Source organism: Salvelinus alpinus, chromosome 8 (genome assembly GCF_045679555.1).
Source record: "Salvelinus alpinus chromosome 8, SLU_Salpinus.1, whole genome shotgun sequence".
Lineage (NCBI taxonomy): Eukaryota > Metazoa > Chordata > Actinopteri > Salmoniformes > Salmonidae > Salvelinus > Salvelinus alpinus.
Window position 1 is genome coordinate 87,461,273 of NC_092093.1, and position 20,546 is coordinate 87,481,818.

Here is a 20,546-nt window from a genome sequence, read left to right on the forward strand (position 1 = left end):
CTGACGGCACTGGCAGGTCATGGCTGGCTGACGGCACTGGCAGGTCATGGCTGGCTGACGGCACTGGCAGGTCATGGCTGGCTGACGGCACTGGCAGGTCATGGCTGGCTGACGGCACTGGCAGGTCAAGGCTGGCTGACGGCACTGGCAGGTCATGTCTGGCGGGCGGCTCTGGCTGCTCCTGTCTGGCGGGCGGCTCTGGCGGCTCCTGTCTGGCGGGCGGCTCTGGCGGCTCCTGTCTGGCGGGCGGCTCTGGCGGCTCCTGTCTGGCGGGCGGCTCTGGCGGCTCCTGTCTGACGGACGGCTCTAGCGGCTCCTGTCTGACGGACGGCTCTAGCGGCTCCTGACTGACGGACGGCTCTAGCGGCTCCTGACTGACGGACGGCTCTGAAGGCTCAGGACAGACGGGCGGCTTTGAAGGCTCAGGACAGACGGGCAGTGCAGGCGGCACTGGGCAGACGGGCAGTGCAGGCGGCACTGGGCAGACGGCAGACTCTGGCCGGCTGAGGCGCACAGTAGGCCTGGTGCGTGGTGCCGGAACTGGTGGTACCGGGCTAAAGACACGCACCTCAAGGCTAGTGCAGGGAGCAACAACAGGGCGCACAGGGCTCTGGAGACGCACAGGAGGCTTGGTGCGTGGTACCGGAACTGGTGGTACCGGGCTGGAGACACGCACCACAGGGCTAGTGCGTGGAGGAGGAACAGGGCTCTGGAGACGCACAGGAAGCCTGGTGCGTGGTGTTGGCACTGGTGGTACTGGGCTGGGGCGGGGAGGTGGCGCCGGATATACCGGACCGTGCAGGCGTACTGGCTCCCTTGAGCACCGAGCCTGCCCAACCTTACCTGGTTGAATGCTCCCCGTAGCCCGACCAGTGCGGGGAGGTGGAATAACCCGCACCGGGCTAAGCACACGTACAGGAGACACCGTGCGCTTTACCGCATAACACGGTGTCTGCCCGTACTTTCGCTCTCCACGGTAAGCTCGGGGAGTTGGCGCAGGTCTCCTACCTGACTTCGCCACACTCCCTTGTACCCCACCCCCAATAATTTTTTGGGGCTGACTCACAGGCTTCCAGCCTCGCTTCCGTGCTGCCTCCTCATACCACCGCCTCTCGGCTTTAGCTGCCTCCAGCTCTTCACGAGGGCGGCGATATTCTCCAGGTTGTGCCCAGGGTCCCTTACCATCCAGAATTTCCTCCCATGTCCAGAAGTCCTGTGTATGCTGCCGCTGCTGTCGCTGCTGCCCGTTACCACGCTGCTTGGTCCTTGGTTGGTGGGTGATTCTGTAACGCTCGTCCTCCTCCTCGTCTGAGGATGAGCAAGGATCGGACCAATATGCAGCGTGGTATGTATCCATAGTATATTTATTTGCGAAAGACGAACACGAAGAACACTTGACAAAATACAAAATAACAAAACGATGTGAACAGACCTGTACTTGAGAACATAAAACAAGAACGCACGAACAGGAACGTACACACTAACGAACGAACGACCGAACGAACGAACGAACGAACAAACGAAACAGTCCCGTGTGGCACAAACACTGACACAGGAACAATCACCCACAAACAAACAGTGAGAACAGCCTACCTTAATATGGTTCTCAATCAGAGGAAACGTAAAACACCTGCCCCTAATTGAGAACCATATTTACATTTACATTTAAGTCATTTAGCAGACGCTCTTATCCAGAGCGACTTACAAATTGGTGCATTCACCTTATGATATCCAGTGGAACAACCACTTTACAATAGTGCATCTAACTCTTTTAAGGGGGGGGGTTAGAAGGATTACTTTATCCTATCCTAGGTATTCCTTAAAGAGGTGGCGTTTCAGGTGTCTCCGGAAGGTGGTGATTGACTCCGCTGTTGCTCTCCATATCAGGCTAATACATTGAACCCAACATAGAAACACATAACATAGAATGCCCACCCCATCTCACGCCCTGACCATACTAAACAAAGACAAAACAAAGGAAATAAGGTCAGGAACGTGACATGCTCTGTGAGATGCGGTTGCTCTTATGAGTGATGTTGTAAAACACAGCCTACCAAACAATAAAGACAGATTCCACAGATTCTACTACTCCCCAATCCACCAGGTGGCAATGTCCTACGCATAGTGAGTATAGGGATGAAGGGCAGTGGGTCATTACAGTACCTCTGTACGGTGTCCATATTAGGACAACCTCAGTAAAAAGCGGGGTAGGCACTAGACAGGGTGAAAAGAGTGGTCAGCTCAGCAGCTCTTAGTAAAAAAAAATCGAAATTAGTGCAGGCTCCTGAGCTGTCATATCCCATAATGATCACCATATTAAAGTCCATTAATCCTCGGTTTAATCTGCACTAACATTCAGTCTTTGATACAGAGGGTGGGAGAGATGGAGGATGAGCTGAATATTGGAATAAACTAGTCTTGCTTTGCTGTTATGGTAGAACATATCAAAAACGATTTGTGTGCCAAGTGGTTTGCGGTTTTGGGACTATTCTGTTTGGTCCATTAAGCCAGGAAAGCTCAATCAAGCACATACGCAGTATTTTAAACGATTCCATACCATTTGAACCCAGGTCTGGAACATACAAGTACATCATCAACTCCTTACGAAGGCAGAAACAAATTTCAACACTTGTAATGACTTGAATGTATGGAAATTGTTGACAGTGTAGCCTATGGACTATCATGGTAGACCAAACTCTTTCTTCGTTACCTCCAGAGGAGAAATGGCTTCCTGCTTTTCCATATCCCGATCCTATAGGGCACTGGTCAGAAGTAGTGCACTATAGAGGGAATAGGGTGCCATTTGGGATGCATCCCATGTCACTTGTGGTGGTCGCAGATTCCTTCTGGTCCTGTGCACCTGAAGAAGGGGAACAAAGGATTAGGGGGATTTATGGGGGATGTATCCCCCTTTCTTTGCTTTAATTACTGGGACCACCCTTCTTCATCACACCTCATCTCCCTCTCTAATATGCCCAAACCCCAAGTCTGACCCCACTGGAATGCCTGGCTCCTATACAGCCTAAATTCCAGCACCAGCACCAACACCTCCTCTCCTCAGCCCTCTACTCTCCCTCCTTCTGATACAATGCCTAACTGCTCCCTCCTTTTGTTCTCCTAAGACATTGACTTAAAGAGATGCTAATGTATAATTCCGATGGGCTGCTTGCTTTTCGCTTGGCTTACTTTTCATATGCAACGTTAATTATTGTCTTTTTAGGTCTCTTTGCTTGTCTTGTGTCCTGGCTATCTGGTTACGTTCTTAGGAAGGGCTTGCTTGACTAAGTTGTGTGCATTGGGATTTGACCGTTTCTGCTGCATGTGATTCGCCCCCTACATTATGAAGTTGAAATTTGGATCATGCAGAGTTGAGCTCCCTTTTCTTTACTTTCCTGCCATCTTACAGCTGTTTATCTAGCATGTGTGTGGTGTGTGTGATAACTGCTAGGGCTTAAGACCAGAGCCAAACAGAATGCACAGGGAATTCGCACAGCTGTTGTTTACGTACTGGATAAGACTTTTAGTTATCTAACTGTCCTTTGTCCAGTCTGGCCATGCTTATTACCCTAGTCTCCTGGCTGCATGTTGTAGCATGACCCATGACATGATACAGTACTAATGTGTCCCAAATGGCACCCTATTCCCTATGTAGTGCACTACTTTTGACCATGGCAAATAGGGCTCTCGTCAAAAGTAGTACACTATACAGGGAGTAGAGTGCCATTTGGACATAAGCCTTAGTGCTTGGCAGCCTGACCTTACATACCCCCTCACAACTGAGTGGTGCTTCACTCTACTAACGCCTGACCCTTACTCTACTCAATACCCAATACTCTACTCAGCAAACTGGATGCAGTCTATCACAGTGCCATCCGTTTTGTCACCAAAGCCCCTTATACCACCCACCACTGCGACCTGTATGCTCTAGTCGGCTGGCCCTCGCTACATATTTGTCGCCAAACCCACTGGCTCCAGGTCATCTATAAGTCTATGCTAGATAAAGCTCTGCCTTATCTCAGCTCACTGGTCACGATAACAACACCCACCCGTAGCATGCGCTCCAGCAGGTACTGTATATCTCACTGGTCGTCCCTAAAGCCAACACCTGCTTTGGCCGGCTTTCCTTCCAGTTCTCTGCTGCCAATGACTGGAACGAATTGCAAAAATCGCTGAAGCTGGAGACTTATATTTCCCTCACTAACTTTAAACATCCGCTATCTGAGCAGCTAACCGATCGCTGCAGCTGTACATAGCCCACCCAATCTACCTACCTCATCCCCATATTGTTTTAATTTACTTTTCTGCTCTTTTGCACACCAGTACTTCTACTTGCACATCATCATCTGCTAAATTGTAATTATTTCGCTACTATGGCCTATTTATTCCCTTACCTCCTCACGCCATTTGCACACCCTGTATATAGACTTTCTTTTTTTCTATTGTGTTATTGACTGTACGCTTGTTTATTCCATGTGTAACTCTGTGTTGTTGTTTGTGTCGCACTGCTTTGCTTTATCTTGGCCAGGTCGCAGTTGTAAATGAGAACTTGTTCTCAACTAGCTTACCTGGTTAAATAACGGTGACGCATGCCAACATCATGCTAACTACGCAGACCCTGATACTGCTGCTTCCCCTGGCCTTCATGTGCAAGCCATTCAATGTTATATACTAATACACTGAACAAAAATATAAACGCAACATGTAAAGTGTTGGTCCCAAGTATCATGAGCTGAAATAAAAGATCCCAGAAATTTTCCATACGCACAAAAAAATATTATTTCTCTCATTTGGTGCACACATTTGTTTACATCCATGTAACATCCCAAAATCTCTCCTTTGCCATGACAATCCATCCACCTGACAGGTGTGGCATATCAAGAAGTTTATTAAACAGCATGATCATTACACAGGTGCACCTTGTGCTGGGGGACAATAAAAGGCCACTCTAAAATGCCACAGATGTCTCAAGTTTTTAGGGAGTGTGCCATTGGCATGTTGACTGCAGGAATGTCCACCGGAGTTGTTGCCAGATAATTGAATGTTAATTGCTCTACCATAAGCCACCTCCAACGTTGTTTTAGAAAATTTGGCAGTACGTCCAACCGGCCTCACAACCGCAGACCACGTGTAACCACGCCAGCCCAGGACCTCTACATCCTGCTTCTTCACCTGCTGGATCATCAGAGACCAGCCACCCGGACAGCTGATGAAACTGTGGGTTTGCACAACCGAAGAATTTCTGCACAAACTGTCAGAAACCGTCTCAGAGAAGCTCATCTGCGTGCTCGTAGTTCTCATCAGGGTCTTAATCGTAATCGTCTTCAGTGGGCAAATGCTCACCTTCGATGGCCACTGGAACGCTGGAGAAGCGTACTCTTCCCAGATGAATCCCGGTTTCAACTGTACCGTGCAGATGGCAGACAGCGTGTATGGCATTGTGTGGGTGAGCGGTTTGCTGATGTCAACGTTGTGAACAGAGTGACCCATGGTGGTGGTGGGGTTAAGGTATGGGCAGGCATAAGCTACGGACAAAGAGCACAATAACATTTTATTGATGGCAATTTAAATGCACAGAGATACCCTACGAGATCCGTAGGCCCATTGTTGTGCCGTTCATCAGCCGCCATCACCTCATGTTTCAGCATGATAATGCACAGCCAGCCCCGTGTCGCAAGGATCTGTACACACAATTCCTGGAAGCTGAACATGTTCCAGTTCTTCCATGGCCTGCGTCATTTTTTATTATTTAGTTCGATTAATTGATTAATTGTAACTCAGTAGAATCTTTGAAATTGTTGTACGTTGGTGTATTTTTTTGTTCAGTGTAGATTGATCTTGTGTAATGGCCTCTCACTTTATCACTGTCTGTCTGTCTCATGCTTCTATATTGCATTAAAGTGTGTGTGTGTTGTCCCTAAGGCTCGTGTCCTCTTGGTCACCTACAGTGTGAGAATGACCAGTGTTTCCATCCAGACACGTGATTTCATAGACGACTGTGGTGATGGCACTGATGAAAAGGACTGTGGGACTTCCTGCTCCTTCGAGCATGGTCGCTGTGGTTGGAAAAGCACACTTGCCAACGTCTTTGATTAGACGTTGGGCATTGGCTCCATCCATGGCATAAGACCTGCATTTGACCACACTCTGAATAATGATCATGGTAGTGTATTAGTGATTTCTGTGTTATAGTCCAGGCGATATGTTCATATAATCATGAAACTTGCAGTTTGGGGCTCTGAACATCTTGGGGCCAATACATGAAAACCCATATCCCAGAAATTGATGAGATTAGTTTAATCACATAATCCATCAAATAATATTGTACACCATATTTAAATAATATTCTCAGAAAAATTTGATATTTCTTGGCTCAAGTTAGAGTATTGATAAGAAAAATAAGATTAGTTCTATTTATGAATCTTTGTCTGGAATTGAAATTCATAACTACTTTACCGCAGCTTTGATACAGAAATACAATTCAACAGAATAAACACTATGTCCCAAATTACACCCTATTCCCTATACAGTGCATTACACTATACAGGGCATTCGGAAAGCATTCAGACCCCTTCACATTTTAGACATTTTGTTATGTTACAGCCTTATTCTGAAATGGATTAAATGTTTTCCCCCCTCATCAATCTACACACAATACTCCATAATGACAAAGCAAAAACAGGTTTTTAGAAATGTTGGCAAATGTATAAAAAAAATAAAAAAAAGATTCCTTATTTACATAAGTATTCAGACCCTTTGCTATGAGACTCGAAATTGAGTTCAGGTGCATCCTGTTTCCTGTTTGATCATTCTGGAGATGTTTTTCCAACTTGATTGAAGTCCACCTGTTGTAAATTCAATTGATTGGACATGATTTGGAAAGGCGCACACCTGTGTATATAAGGTCCCACAGTTGACAGTGCATGTCAGAACAAAAACCAAGCGATGAGGTCGAAGGAATTGTCCTTAGAGCGCCGAGATAGGATTGTGTTGATGCACAGATCAGGGGAAGGGTACCAAAAAAATTTCTGCAGCAATGAAGGTCCCCAAGAACACAGTGGCCTCTATCAAATGCTTAAATGGAAGAAGTTTGGAACCACCAAGACTCTACCTTGAGCTGGCCGCCTGGCCAAACAGGCATTCGGGGGAGAAGGGCCTTGGTCAGAAAGGTGACCAAGAACCCGATGGTCACTCTGACAGAGCTCCAGATTTCCTCTGTGGAGATGGGAGAACCTTCCAGAAGGACAACAATCTCTGCAGCACTCCACCAATCAAGCCTTTATGGTAGAGTGGCCTGACGGAAGCCACTCCTCAGTAAAAGGCACATGACAGCCCACTTGGAGAAACAATATACTCTGGTCTGAAGAAAACAAGATTGAACTCTTTGGCCCGAAGGCCAAGTGTCAAGTCTGGAGGAAACCTGGCACCATCCCTACGGTGAAGCATGGTGGAGGCAGCATCATGCTGTGGGAATATTTTTCAGCGGCAGGGACTGGGAGACTAGTCAGGATCGAGGGAAAGATGAACAGAACAAAGTACAGAGATCCTTGATGAAAACCTGCTCCAGAGTGCCCAGGACCTCAGACTGGGGTGAAGTTTCACCTTCCAACAGGACTACAACTCTATGCACACAGCCAAGACAACACAGGAGTGGCTTCGGGACAAGTCTCTGAATGTCCTTGAGTGGCCCAGCCAGAGCCCGGACTTGAACCCGATCGAACATCTCTTGAGAGACTGAAAAATAGCTGTGCAGCAACGCTCCCCATCCCACTTGACAGAGCTTGAGAGGATCTGCAGAGAAGACTGAGAGGAACTCCCCAAATACAGGTGTGCCAAGCTTGTAGGGCCATACTCAAGAAGACACAAGGCTGTAATTGCTGCCAAAGGTGCTTCATGTCACTATGGGGTCCTGTGTGTACATTGATGAGGGGGATAAAAATATAAATTTTAGAATAAGGCTGTAATGTAACAATGTTCAAAAGGTCAAGGGGTCTGAATACTTTCCGAATGCACTATATAAGGAGTAGGATAGGATGCCATTCGGGATGCATCTTCTTTGATCTATCGCTTAGACAAGATGTTGAATGACCGTTAATCTGCAGTATCATGAGAAGCTTTTGAATTGACTCAGAGCCACTTATAATAATTATTGGACTCTTCCAGTCTGTAGAAGGGGTTAATTCTAGCAGTTGTAGATCACTGACTCATGTTCAATCCAAAACTTTATTTTCTTTCTTTGGATGTTTGATCATTGACCCGTGAAACTTTTTCTGTTCCCTCTGAAATGGCACACATCCAGGGGCACCTGTGGCAGTGATTACACCGCCACCCACTGACCCCTCTCCCTCGCACCCCGATGACCTCACTGTAATTTGTCGCCAGCAGCAAGAGCAACCTGAGGAGGCGGGTATCAATCTGCCTCACGTCTCCCTCTCCGTCTGTCTGTCTGTGTCTCTCTTTCTCTCCCAGGTAATTTCATCTATCTGGAGGCCGATACAGTGGGATTGAAAGGTGATAAGGCTCACATGAAGAGCTCTGTGTGGAAGGAGTCTCGTGGCACCTGCAACCTCACCTTCTGGTACTACATTTCCCACAAAAGCATCATGCAATAGGCTTCCTGGTAAAGGTACGGGACATTCATTATTTTAGGTACAGTATGTTGAGGAATGGACATATGGAATAGAGTTGGTCAATTCCATAGCCTGGTCCCAGATCTGTTTGTGCTTTTGCCAACTCTAACATGTTTGGCATGACAATGAGTGATAAGGAGTTGGCATGATAGCACAAACAGACGGACACTCAGGCTAGTAATTCAATTGAATACAGCAGAAAATACAGTAGCTTTGTTTCCACCAAAAGCATTGGTTGTCCACAGGATGTCAGCAAAAAAAGTTAGTAAGTGACGTTTTACTGATGCATAGCCAATTAGGAGTCATTGCCATGGTTACCCTAGACTCTATACAGTGCATTCGGAAAGTATTCAGACCCCTTCACTTTTTCCACATTTTGTTTCGTTACAGCCTTATTCTAAAATGTATTAAATTGTTTTTTCCCCTCATCAATCTACAAACAATACCCCATAATGACAATGCAAAAACAGGTTATGAATTTGTGCAACAACAAAAAAACTAACTGACATCACATTTACATAAGTATTCAGACCCTTTACTCAGTACTTTGTTAAAACCTCTTTGGGCTAGGAAACAGTATTTTCACGTCCGGATGAAAAGCGCGCCCAAAGTAAACTGCCTGCTACTCAGGCCCAGAAGCTAGGATATGCATATTATTAGTAGATCTGGATAGAAAACACTCTGAAGTTTCTAAAACTGTTTGAATAATGTCTGTGAGTATAACAGAACTGATTTGGCAGGCGAAACCCAGAGCACAAACCATCCAGGGATTTTTTTTGGGGGGGTCAATGTGTTTTCCATGGAAAGCCCTTTTTAATAGGAATCTGGTTGCAGTTCCTATGGCTTCCACTAGATATCAACAGTCTTTAGAATTTGGTTGATGTTTTTCTTTTGCGAAATGAAGAAGTAGTCCTGTTCCATGTGTCACCCAGATGGGCTCAAGTCTTTTGTTGCGCGTGACCTGGAACGCACTTCACATTGTTTTTTTCCGGTATTAGAAACAGTTCATTCCGTCTTAAATTTTATCGATTATTTATGTTTTAGGGTACCTAAGGTTGGATTAGGAACGTTGTTTGAAATGTTTGGACCAAGTTTACAGGTAACTTATTAGATACTTTGTAGGCATGTTGGGCGAGTTGAAACCGGTGTATTTCTGAATCAAACGCGCCAAATAAATTGACATTTTTGGGACATAAAGAAGGACATTATCGAACAAAAGGACCATTTGTGATGTTTCTGGGACATTTTGGAGTGCCAACAGAAGAAGATCTTCAAAGGTAAGGCATTAATTATATCGCTATTTCTGACTTTTGTCGCGCACCTGCTTGGTTGAAATCTGATTTTCATGTGTCTGTATGCGGGGTGCTGTCCTCAGATAATCGCATGGTCTGCTTTCGCCGTAAAGCCTTTTTGAAATCTGACACAGCGGCTGGATTAACATGAAGTTAAGATTTATTTTGATGTATAACACTTGTATGTCTTATGAATTCTTATTATGAGTATTTCTGTTTTTGAAATTGGCGCACTTCAATTTCACTGGATGTTGTCAAATCAATCCCGTTACCGGGATTCGAGCGGGAGTGGTGATTAAGGGCCTTTGGCAGCGATTACAGCATCAAGTCTTCTTGGGTATGACGCTACAAGCTTGGCTCACCTGTATATGGGGGAGTTTCTCCCATTCTTCTCTGCAGATCCTCTCAAGCTCTGTCAGGTTGGATGGGGAGCGTCGCTGGGGAGAGTCGCTGCACAGCTATTTTCAGGTCTCTCCAGAAATGTTCGATCAGGTTCAAGTCCGGGCTCTGGCTGGGCCACTCAATGACATTCAGTGACTTGTCCCGAAGCCACTCCTGTGTTGTTTTGGCTGTGTGCTTAGGGTTGTTGTCCTGTTGGAAGGTGAACCTTCACCCCAGTCTGAGGTCCTGAGCGCTTTGGAGCAGGTTTTCATCAAGGATCTCTCTGTACTTTACTCCATTCATCTTTCCCTCAATCCTGATTAGTCTCCCAGGGCCTGCCACTGAAGAACATCCCCACAGCATGATGCTGTCACCACCATGCTTCACCGTAGGGATACTACCAGGTTTCCTCCAGACATGACGCTTGGCATTCAAGCCAAAGAGTTCCATCTTGTTTCTCATGGTCTGAGAGTCTTTAGGTGCCTTTTGGCCAAGTCTAAGCGGGCTGTCATGTGCCTTTTACTGAGGCGTGGCTTACGTCTGGCCACTCTACCATAAAGGCCTGATTGGTAGAGTGCTGCATAGATGGTTATCCTTCTGGAAGGTTCTCCCATCTCCACAGAGGAACTCGGGTTCTTGGTCACCGTTAGCACTGTTTCGGTTACTACATGAATCCATATGTGTTTCATAGTTTTGATGTCTCCACTATTATTCTACAATGTAGAAAATAGTAAAAATAAAGAAAAACCCTTGAATGAGTAGGTGTGTCCACTTTTGACTGGTACTGTATGTGTGTATATAGAAATAAATATTCACACAAAAATATATATGGGGGATTGGAAATGATGCAGACAATTGCATTGATGGAAGCTACAATCTACCTGCAAATATTAAAGCTGATTTACCCCCCCCCCCCCCATTAAAAAAAGGCTGTAATGTAACAAAATGTGGAAAAAGGGAAGGGGTTTGAATACTTTCCGAAGCCACTGTTGTTTAAAAAAAAAGGAATACTTTCACCAAATTGCAAAAATGGATTCTCTGAACATTATCTCACCAAGTTCCCCCCCATTAGGCAAACCATTAACAGTGTTACGTTGCCTATTGTTGAGTAATAAAGATAACCTTTCACATTGAACAGAGTGCTGCTCTTTGTTTATCACATTAGCATAGTTCACACTTTCTAAAGCCTTAGACCCACAAATCTCAAAGAATACACATATTAAAATGGTGAAATGCTAAAGCAGTGAGGTAGTGCTTAAAGTGCTAAAGGTAGTAACCTACAAGGGCCAGTAGGAGGCACCCTTTCCTCTGGTCGAAAAAATATATATTCCAATTCCCCAGGGCAGTGATTGGGGACATTGCCCTGTGTAGGGTGTCGTCTTTCGGATGGGACATTAAACGGGCGTCCTGACGCTCTGTGGTCACTAAAGATCCCATGGCACTTATCGTAAGAGTAAGGGTGTTAACCCCGGTGTCCTGGCTAAATTCCCAATCTGTCCTTCATACCATCATGGCCACCTAATCATCCCCAGTTTACAATTGGCTCATTCATCCCCCACTCCTCTCCCCTGTAACTATTCCCCAGGTCGTTGCTGTAAATGAGAATGTGTTCTCAGTCAACTTACCTTGTAAAATAAGGGAAACATTTTTGGGGAAAATCATAAAACACAGACACAAAGGCTTAGGTAAAAACGATCTAGATCTAGGCCTATATCATACGATCCTTTGAGTGACTTTGGTTCAGGTCATGTTATGTTTTGAACAAAGGAATCTTGCCTGAGAGCATAATTCTGTCCTGCCCTTTGCAGTAAGTCATGTAATGTCCATGCCTCGAAATCTATAATCCAATAACCATCTATTTAGCTATAATTTCAATGTAGCTAGCTAGCTAGTCAATTTAGCATGTGTCCCTATCATTTAACATGGGGTTTGATTAGCTTGCAAATAGATTAGCATTTGCACCACTATTCTCAGTAGCTCACTAGCTAGTTATACATGACAAACTGACAAACATGAAAAGGAGTATAATATCATGCATGGTTTAGCACAACAGAAATCAACATTAAGCAGAATGCAACTCGCCAGGTCAGCTAGCTAGCTAGCTATACTGTTAACGTTAACAGTATGCAATTGTCTATCAAGCTAGCTACAGTTAAAGTCGGAAGTTTACCTACACTTAGGTCGGAGTCATTAAAACTCATTTTTCAACCACTCCGCAAATGTCTTGTAAACAAACTATGGTTTTGGCAAGTCGGTCAGGACATCTACTTTGTGCATGACACAAGTTATTTTTCGAACAATTGTTGACAGACAGATTATTTTACTTATAATTCACTGTATCACAATTCCAGTGGGCCAGAAGTTTACATACACTAAGTTGATTGTGTCTTTAAACAGCTTGGAAATTCCAAGAAAATGAGGTCATGGCTTTACAAGCTTCTGATAGGCTAATTGACATCAATTGGCGGTGTACCTGTGGATGTATTTCAAGGTCTACCTTCAAACTCAGTGCCTCCTTGCTTGACATCATGGTAGAATCAAAAGAAATCAGCCAAGACCTCAGAAAAATAATTGTAGACCTCCACAAGTCTGGTTCATCCTTGGGAGCAATTTCCAAATGCCTGAAGGTACCACGTTCATCTGTACAAACAATAGTACGCAAGTATAAACACCATGGGACCACACAGCTGTCATACCACTCAGGAAGGAGACACGTTCTGTCTCCTAGAGATGAATGTACTTTGGTGCGAAAAGTGCAAATCAATCCCAGAACAACAGCAAAGGACCTTGTGAAGATGCTGGAGGAAACAGGTACAAAAGTATCTATATCCACAGTAAAACGAGTCCTATATCAACATAACCTGAAAGGCCGCTCAGCAAGGAAGAAGCCACTGCTCCAAAACTGCCATAAAAAAGCCAGACTATGGTTTGCAGCTGCACATGGGGACAAAGATCGTACTTTTTGGAGAAATGTCCTCTGGTCTGATGAAACAAAAATAGAACTGTTCAGCCATAATGACCATCGTTATGTTTGGAGGAAAAAGGGGAGGCTTGCAAGCCGAAGAACACCATCCCAATCGTGAAGCACGGGGGGTGGCAGCATCATGTTGTGGGGGTGCTTTGCTGCAGGAAGCACTGGTGCACTTCACAAAATAGATGGCATCATGAGGGAGGAAAATTATGTGGATATACACTGAAGCAGCATCTCAAGACATCAAAGAAACATGGGTCTTCCAAATTGACAATGACCCCGAGCATACTTCCAAAGTTGTGGCAAAATGGCTTAAGGACAACAAAGTCAAGGTATTGGAGTGGCCATCACAAAGCCCTGACCTCATCCTATAAAAACATTTTGGGCAGAACTGAAAAAGCGTGTTTGAGCAATGAGGCATACAAACCTGACTTAGTTACACCAGCTCTGTCAGGAGGAATGGGCCAAAATTCACCCAACTTATTGTGGGAAGCTTGTGGAAAGCTACACAAAACGTTTGACCCAAGTTAAAAGTTTTTAAAGGCAATGCTACCAAATACTAATTGAGTGTATTTAAACTTCTGACCCTCTGAGAATGTGATGAAAGAAATAAAAGCTGAAATAAATAATTCTCTCTCCTATTATTCTGACATTTCACATTTTTCAAATAAAGTGGTGATCCTAACTGACCTAAAACAGGGCATTTTTACTAGGATTAAATGTCAGGAATTGTGAAAAACTGAGTTTAAATGTAGTTGGCTAAGATGTATGTAAACTTCTGACTTCAACTGTATATTTCTAACAATAGCTATTGATGAAAACAACTTTTGGATACAGTTGAGACAATACCGTATGCACATGTAGCTCCCTTGGCATTTTCACTGTGGACTCTTTCCTGTGTATGGATTATGATGATTCAAGGCAGACTGAAACACTTTCAAAATAATCCTTCCCACTTTGCTCCGACCAGTCCAGACTGCTTTTGCCACAGAAGACAGAGAGCTGTGTTGATCCCAGCAGCTGTATTAAGGACAACACTGTTATTGATAGCTGTAGCTACACTTTGCATATTGTCCATGGTGAAAATATGAGTAAATCCAATGGATATTTCAAATATCCGCGGTAGCAGAGAGCAGGATGTGACAGCACGGACTCTCTTTCTCGTGAATGTCCCAGCTCCCTCATTATCTCAACCAATCACGACTAGGCAAGATTGTGTTATTAATTACTCCATGTCTTTGTGATTTCATATTTTATTTCTATTTACAGATTACATACGAGTTTGTTATTACGGCAAATAAAAGTTCACATGTTCAAAAAGGCACGTTTTTTACGTTTTAAATGCCTCTCCTGGGAAGTAGTGACCTCTGTCATACTCTCAGTTTTTTTAAAACGGGTCACATGTGGATTGTAGCCAAGGCATGTAAGTCAGCGTACAGGCCACGCATGTGGAGAGGACATGTACACACACAGACACACAGACAGAGAGAGAGAGAGACAGAAGGGCAGTGTAAATACAATATCATCAGAGAGGCGGTCTGTCTTCAAAGGTGTTTGCAGAACAAAGGGAACTGTAGTTGACTCAGGAGTCCTTGATAGGAAGGGAGGACTGCATGTACCTGGCTTTACACGCTAAACACGTATCCGCTGATAACTTTTACTCCATTGAGCTGTCTATTCATATCGGCGTTGGGAACTTCTGAGTTATGTCATGATCGTACTTGTTGCCACTCTAACAATGGCTCAGCCCATCGGGAGGTAACATAAATACTTTAGGGAGTCTGTGACTATCCCAAATGGCACCCTACATTATTCTATATGTAGTGCGCTACTTTTGACCTGCTGGACAAATCTTTTTGCCGGCGCTGACTCTGCAGACAGATATATCCGCTAATACAGGACTATTAAAGGCCCAGTGCACTACTTTAGTACGATGATTATAATTTGTATTTTATTTTTTATAATATAAATTTTTTAATTCAGCACCCTCAGCACTCCTAATTATTGATTTAATTCAATCATTGCTGTTTTATTTGGTGAATCTAGGTGCCTCCACCAAACGTTCAATACTTTCTTTAAACCGAGTTTAGCATGTAAGTTCCTTGGTATTACTGTAGTACAGTATTACTCAGTGAGTCAGAATGCTTTTTTGAATTGTTGTAGTGCCTATCTGCTTCTGCCAAGATCTCAGTGCCTCTCATGCAGATGAAATCCCAATTAATTGGACCCATAGTGATTCCACAGGTACGGTGTCCATATTAGAACAGTTTCAGTCTCAGCAGGACGTGTCGGTCGCAGTTGTCAGCCTTGGTGTCCACGGTTCTGGTCTTGACTGGTCGTATCTTCATTATAGTGTCCAATAGGCCAAAGGTTCTACAATGTTTGAATGATATCTGTCTTTTGCTGGTGAAAAATATTCTGCTGGTGTCTGTAGAGACGTGTGTGTGTGTGTGTGTGTGCGTACATGCTGTGTTTACACAGGCAGCCCAATTTAGATATTTTTTTCACTAATTGATTTATGAAGATCTGATGTGATTGATCAAAAGACTAATTAGTGAAAGAAATATCAGAATTTGTCTGCCTGTGTAAATGCAGCCATAGTAACACATCTGCCTCCACATTACTTTACCCATAGATCTTACTTCTCAAACACAGAATAGAAAAAAACATAATGCTCTGATTTGAAGGTGAGCCGACAGCCAATCAGCTGCCAGCGGCCCCATAAAATGAAAAGGCCATGAATATAAATTGGATTTCATCTTACCAGGACATTCAATATAATAGTAAGACATTGGGGAGATGGATGGAATATTTATTTTAATGGCGATTACAACTTTCGCCGTCCGTTTAGGGTCCTGCGTCTATCATCAAATGTGATAAAATTATACCAATGATACAATTAATGTATCAATTAAATGTATAGCCGGCCTCATTATGCAGAAAGTGGATTTACGGGTTTCGCTGCGGAGAGTGTGAACTCTTTCGAATAAACTCTGAAATTGATCTGATAAGTGCCTCAATTGATATCGCATTGAGGCATCAAATATGAACCGTGCCTGTATGATCCACTCATCAGCTGCAGCGCCGAGACTCGTTTTATGGATGGAGCTCCCTTCCTATATCACACATAAATCTAGATAAATCCTGTGGTAAAACTGGCTATTAATCTATGTTTTACCCTCGCCGTAACAAGATTATTTCTAGCAAGGACTTCATTGGCATATAGTAGGCTGGTAGAGAGAAAACAGAATGTAAATGGCTCACCCTAGTGTGCATTTTAATATGCTTCTAAACTTCTGAATACAAAATAACATTACCTGTCATCTGTTTTGAGTAGTTTAGGTCCAGGCTCTTTCATTGCAGTGGCTATGAAAATGGAGGCCCTTGGCAAACTTTTGGTAGCCTAAGAAGCCACAGTAAACTTCTGTTTTGTGACTATACTGTACCTCAGTGTTTTTGTATGAGATTACCTCTGTCCTTGCACTGACCATAAATCACATATGATAGATGAGACATGTATATTTAAGGAATGGTCAGCGAGAACCACAAGATAATCACACCAAACAACCAAAACAACTCCAAACAACTTCAAACAGGTACCCCAAAGAAGCCCAAAAAGGTATCCCAAACAATCATAAACAGTTATCCCCCCCAAAAAACAGGTACCCCAAACAATCCCAAATATCTACAAACAGGTACCCCAAACAACCACTAACGACCCCAAACAACCAGAAACGACCCCAAACAGGTAGCCCAAACAACCAAAAACGACCCCAAACAACTTCCAAAAAAATCTATATTCCATCTATCTCAATCAGGGACAACAATTCAGTCCATACCACTTCCTCCTCACTCGTGTTCCAATTAGTCCACGATAACGTGTTTGTTTCAGTCCAACATTTCTGCTGCCTTAAAGGGGTAATCTGGGAATGGTACATGCATTTTTGTTGTTTTTAAGTGGAATGACCACTTTGTTTTTTTAAAATACCGGATTGTCCCTTTTAATTGAAGCGGGACAAAGAAATAAGCACATAAGCATAAAAGAGGTGCCAGGGTAGGCCTACAAGTGTCTTTTTATTAGGCCCAATTGAACAACTGAATGGCTGGATCAAAATGAGTATTTCTTGCTTCTCTCATTATCTACAATTTTTATGAATTACGACAGAATAACTCGTGCCCAGAGCTTTTCCTGAACACGTGACCCATTATACCCTATAGGGCCTGGTTTTCACACACACACACACACACAAGTTTGTTTTACTATCCTTGTGGGGACCAAACAATGGATTCCCATTTAAAATCCTATTTTCCCAAACCCTAATCCTTAACCTAAACCTAACCCTAACCCTAATCCTTAACCTAAACCTAACCCTAATCCTTAACCTAAACCTAACCCTAACCCTAACCCTTAACCGAAACCTAACCCCACTTGTCCGAAATGTCATCGTTTTACTATCCTTGTGAGAGCTTCTGGTCCCCGTAAGGGACCAGAAGTCCCTTATGGGACACACACAGAGTCAGGATAAACTCTGGTCCCTATGCTAACATCAGTATGTTTCATGACATTTTGCCTGATATTACTGAGGAAGTGTCCTACTGCAACTCCACAATATTACGTTCAAAACCTTGCATTGAGAATCTGGCCTTTGTAACTGGAACCACACGTTCTGCACTCTTAAAAAATGGGATTGAATGATCCTTAGCTCGGTATCATTATATGACAGGATAATTAGCAGTGCTGTAGTTTTTCATACAAGTCACTTTTGAATGACTCCAAGTTGATTGTTCATATACACTATATAGGGTACAGTAGCAAGAAAAAGTATGTGAACTCTTTGGAAATACCTGGATTTCTGCTTGAATTGGTCATAACATTTACATTTACATTTAAGTCATTTAGCAGACGCTCTTATCCAGAGCGACTTACAAATTGGAAAGTTCATACATATTCATCCTGGTCCCCCTGTGGGGAATGAACCCACAACCCTGGCGTTGCAAGCGCCATGCTCTACCAACTGAGCCACACGGGACCACAGGATCTTCATCTAGGTCACAACAATAGACAATTATACGTTTTCATGTCTTTATTGAACACACCGTGTAAACATTCACAGTGCAGGGTGGGAAAAGTATGTGAACCCTTGGATTTAATAACTGGTTGACCCTTCTTTGGCAGCAATCACCTCAACCAAATGTTTTCCGTATTTGCGGATCAGACCTGGTCAGGAGGAATTTTGGACCATTCCTCTTTACAAAACTGTTTCAGTTCAGCAATATTATTGGGATGTCTGGTGTGAACTGCTCTCTTGAGGTCATGCCACAGCATCTCAATCAGGTTGAGGTCAGGACTCTGACTGGGCCACTCCAGAAGGCGTATTTTCTTCTGTTGAAGCCATTCTGTTGTTGATTTACATCTGTGTTTTGGGTCGTTGTCCTGTTGCATCACCCAACTTCTGTTGAACTTCAATTGGCGGACAGACACCCTAACATTGTCCTGCAAAATGTTTTGATGAACTTGGGAATTCATTTTTCCGTCGAAAGATAGCAAGCTATCCAGGCCCTGAGGCAACAAAGCAGCCCCAAACCATGATGCTCCCTCCACCATACTTTACAGTTGGGATGAGGTTTTGATGTTCCTGTGCTGTGCCTTTTTTTCTCCACACATAGTGTTGTGTGTTCCTTCCAAACAACTCAACTGTAGTTTCATCTGTTCACAGAATATTTTGCCAGTAGCGCCGTGGAACATCCAGGTGCACTTTTGCAAACTTCAGACATGCAGCAATGCTTTTTTTTCTTCCGTGATATCCTCCCATGAACACCATTCTTGTTTAGTGTTTTACGTATTCGTTGGGGCATGGACTCTACAAGGTGTCGAGAGTGTTCCACAGGGATACTGGCCCATGTTGACTCCAATGTTTCCCACAGTGGTGTCAAGTTGGCTGGATGTCTTGTGGTTGGTGGACCATTGTTGATACACCTGGGAAACTGTTGAGTGTGAAAAACCCAGCAGCATTGCAGTACTTGACACAAACCGGTGCGCCTGGCACCTACTACCATACCCCGTTCAAAGGCACTTAAATCTTTGGTCTTGCCCATCCACTCTCTGAATGGCACACATACACAATCCATGTCTCAATTGTCTTAAGGCTTAAAAAACATTATTTAACCTGTCTCTTTACCCTTCATCTACACTGATTGAAGTGGATTCAACAAGTGACCTCAATAAGGGATCATAGCTTTCGTCTGGATTCACCTGGTTAGTCTGTCATGGAAAGAGCAATGTGTTGTACACTCAGTGTATCTTGTATTAAACTGTCTCTTACATGCTAATACACACATGCCTGGGGTATACTGTATGTCTTTCTAGGCAACATCCTATCAGGTTTGAATTTGTTATTCCTTGTACTAGGTGTTAGTCCTAGTGTTACTCTTAGTACTGACACTGTTCTGTACTGAACTCCTTCCCAGGGTGATTATTTTCAGAAAGTCTCTAGTCTTGTCTTTGAAGATGTTCTGGACACGGAACGTGACTCTAAAAACCATTTACACAAAGACTCAGGGATTAAAATGTGAAACGTACCAGTTCATTTTAAGTGAACAGAAGTTCATTGGCATAATTCCTGCCTAGCTCTCGGGATCCTCTGACAATATGGAAATAAATATATAATTCCCTCGCGTGAAAAGAAATGTAATTCATTTCAAGTCATGTCAGTTTCTATGCTTGAAATTGGAGTTTAACCCATGGAAACCTGTAGAGAAAAACAAAATCTAGGAATAGCACCGTAGGCTAGATTCACTATTTGAATAACATGTATTGAAGAGATGCAAGTACTTCAGCAGCATTTAAATGTGCATCTCTCTTTGAGTTAGCTCTTCAAGTTGCCTTTTGAGCACGCCGCAATTTAACACCTGTGAGTAGAAATGCTTGTGCTGCTCTTCCTCAGTCAAACACTGGCTTATTAAATTGTTTTTGATACTGACAGTCTAACACACTCAACACACCAGCTGCTGTGTGAGGAAAATTAGCACTTGAATTGCTAACACCCCACCACACGCAAGCAAGCACGCACACACGCCTATCAAAAAAGCTTCATTTTCTTCGATCCATTCTGTTATGTAGCCTAGTCCTGATATGCTATCAGAGTTGACAGAGAATCTAATATCTAGATTCATGTCTGGTTAGACTTGTGTGTTGGGTGCCTCTTAGTTGAAAGGGTTCACAGAATCTGGCTTGTATTCATTAGTGCACACCACAAAAAATGAAAACAAGCTTTG

The 20,546-nt window shown here is 43.7% G+C and overlaps 1 protein-coding gene and 1 pseudogene across 1 annotated transcript in view; one reads left to right on the forward strand and one right to left on the reverse strand.

Moving 5' to 3' along the window:
- The window catches only part of LOC139582348 (MAM and LDL-receptor class A domain-containing protein 1-like), a 54,656-nt pseudogene extending 46,047 nt beyond the window's left edge, over positions 1-8,609 (forward strand).
- The window catches only part of LOC139583845 (GTPase IMAP family member 4-like), a 796,172-nt gene that overhangs the window by 518,707 nt on the left and 256,919 nt on the right, over positions 1-20,546 (reverse strand). The gene's annotated exons all lie outside the window — the stretch shown is intronic.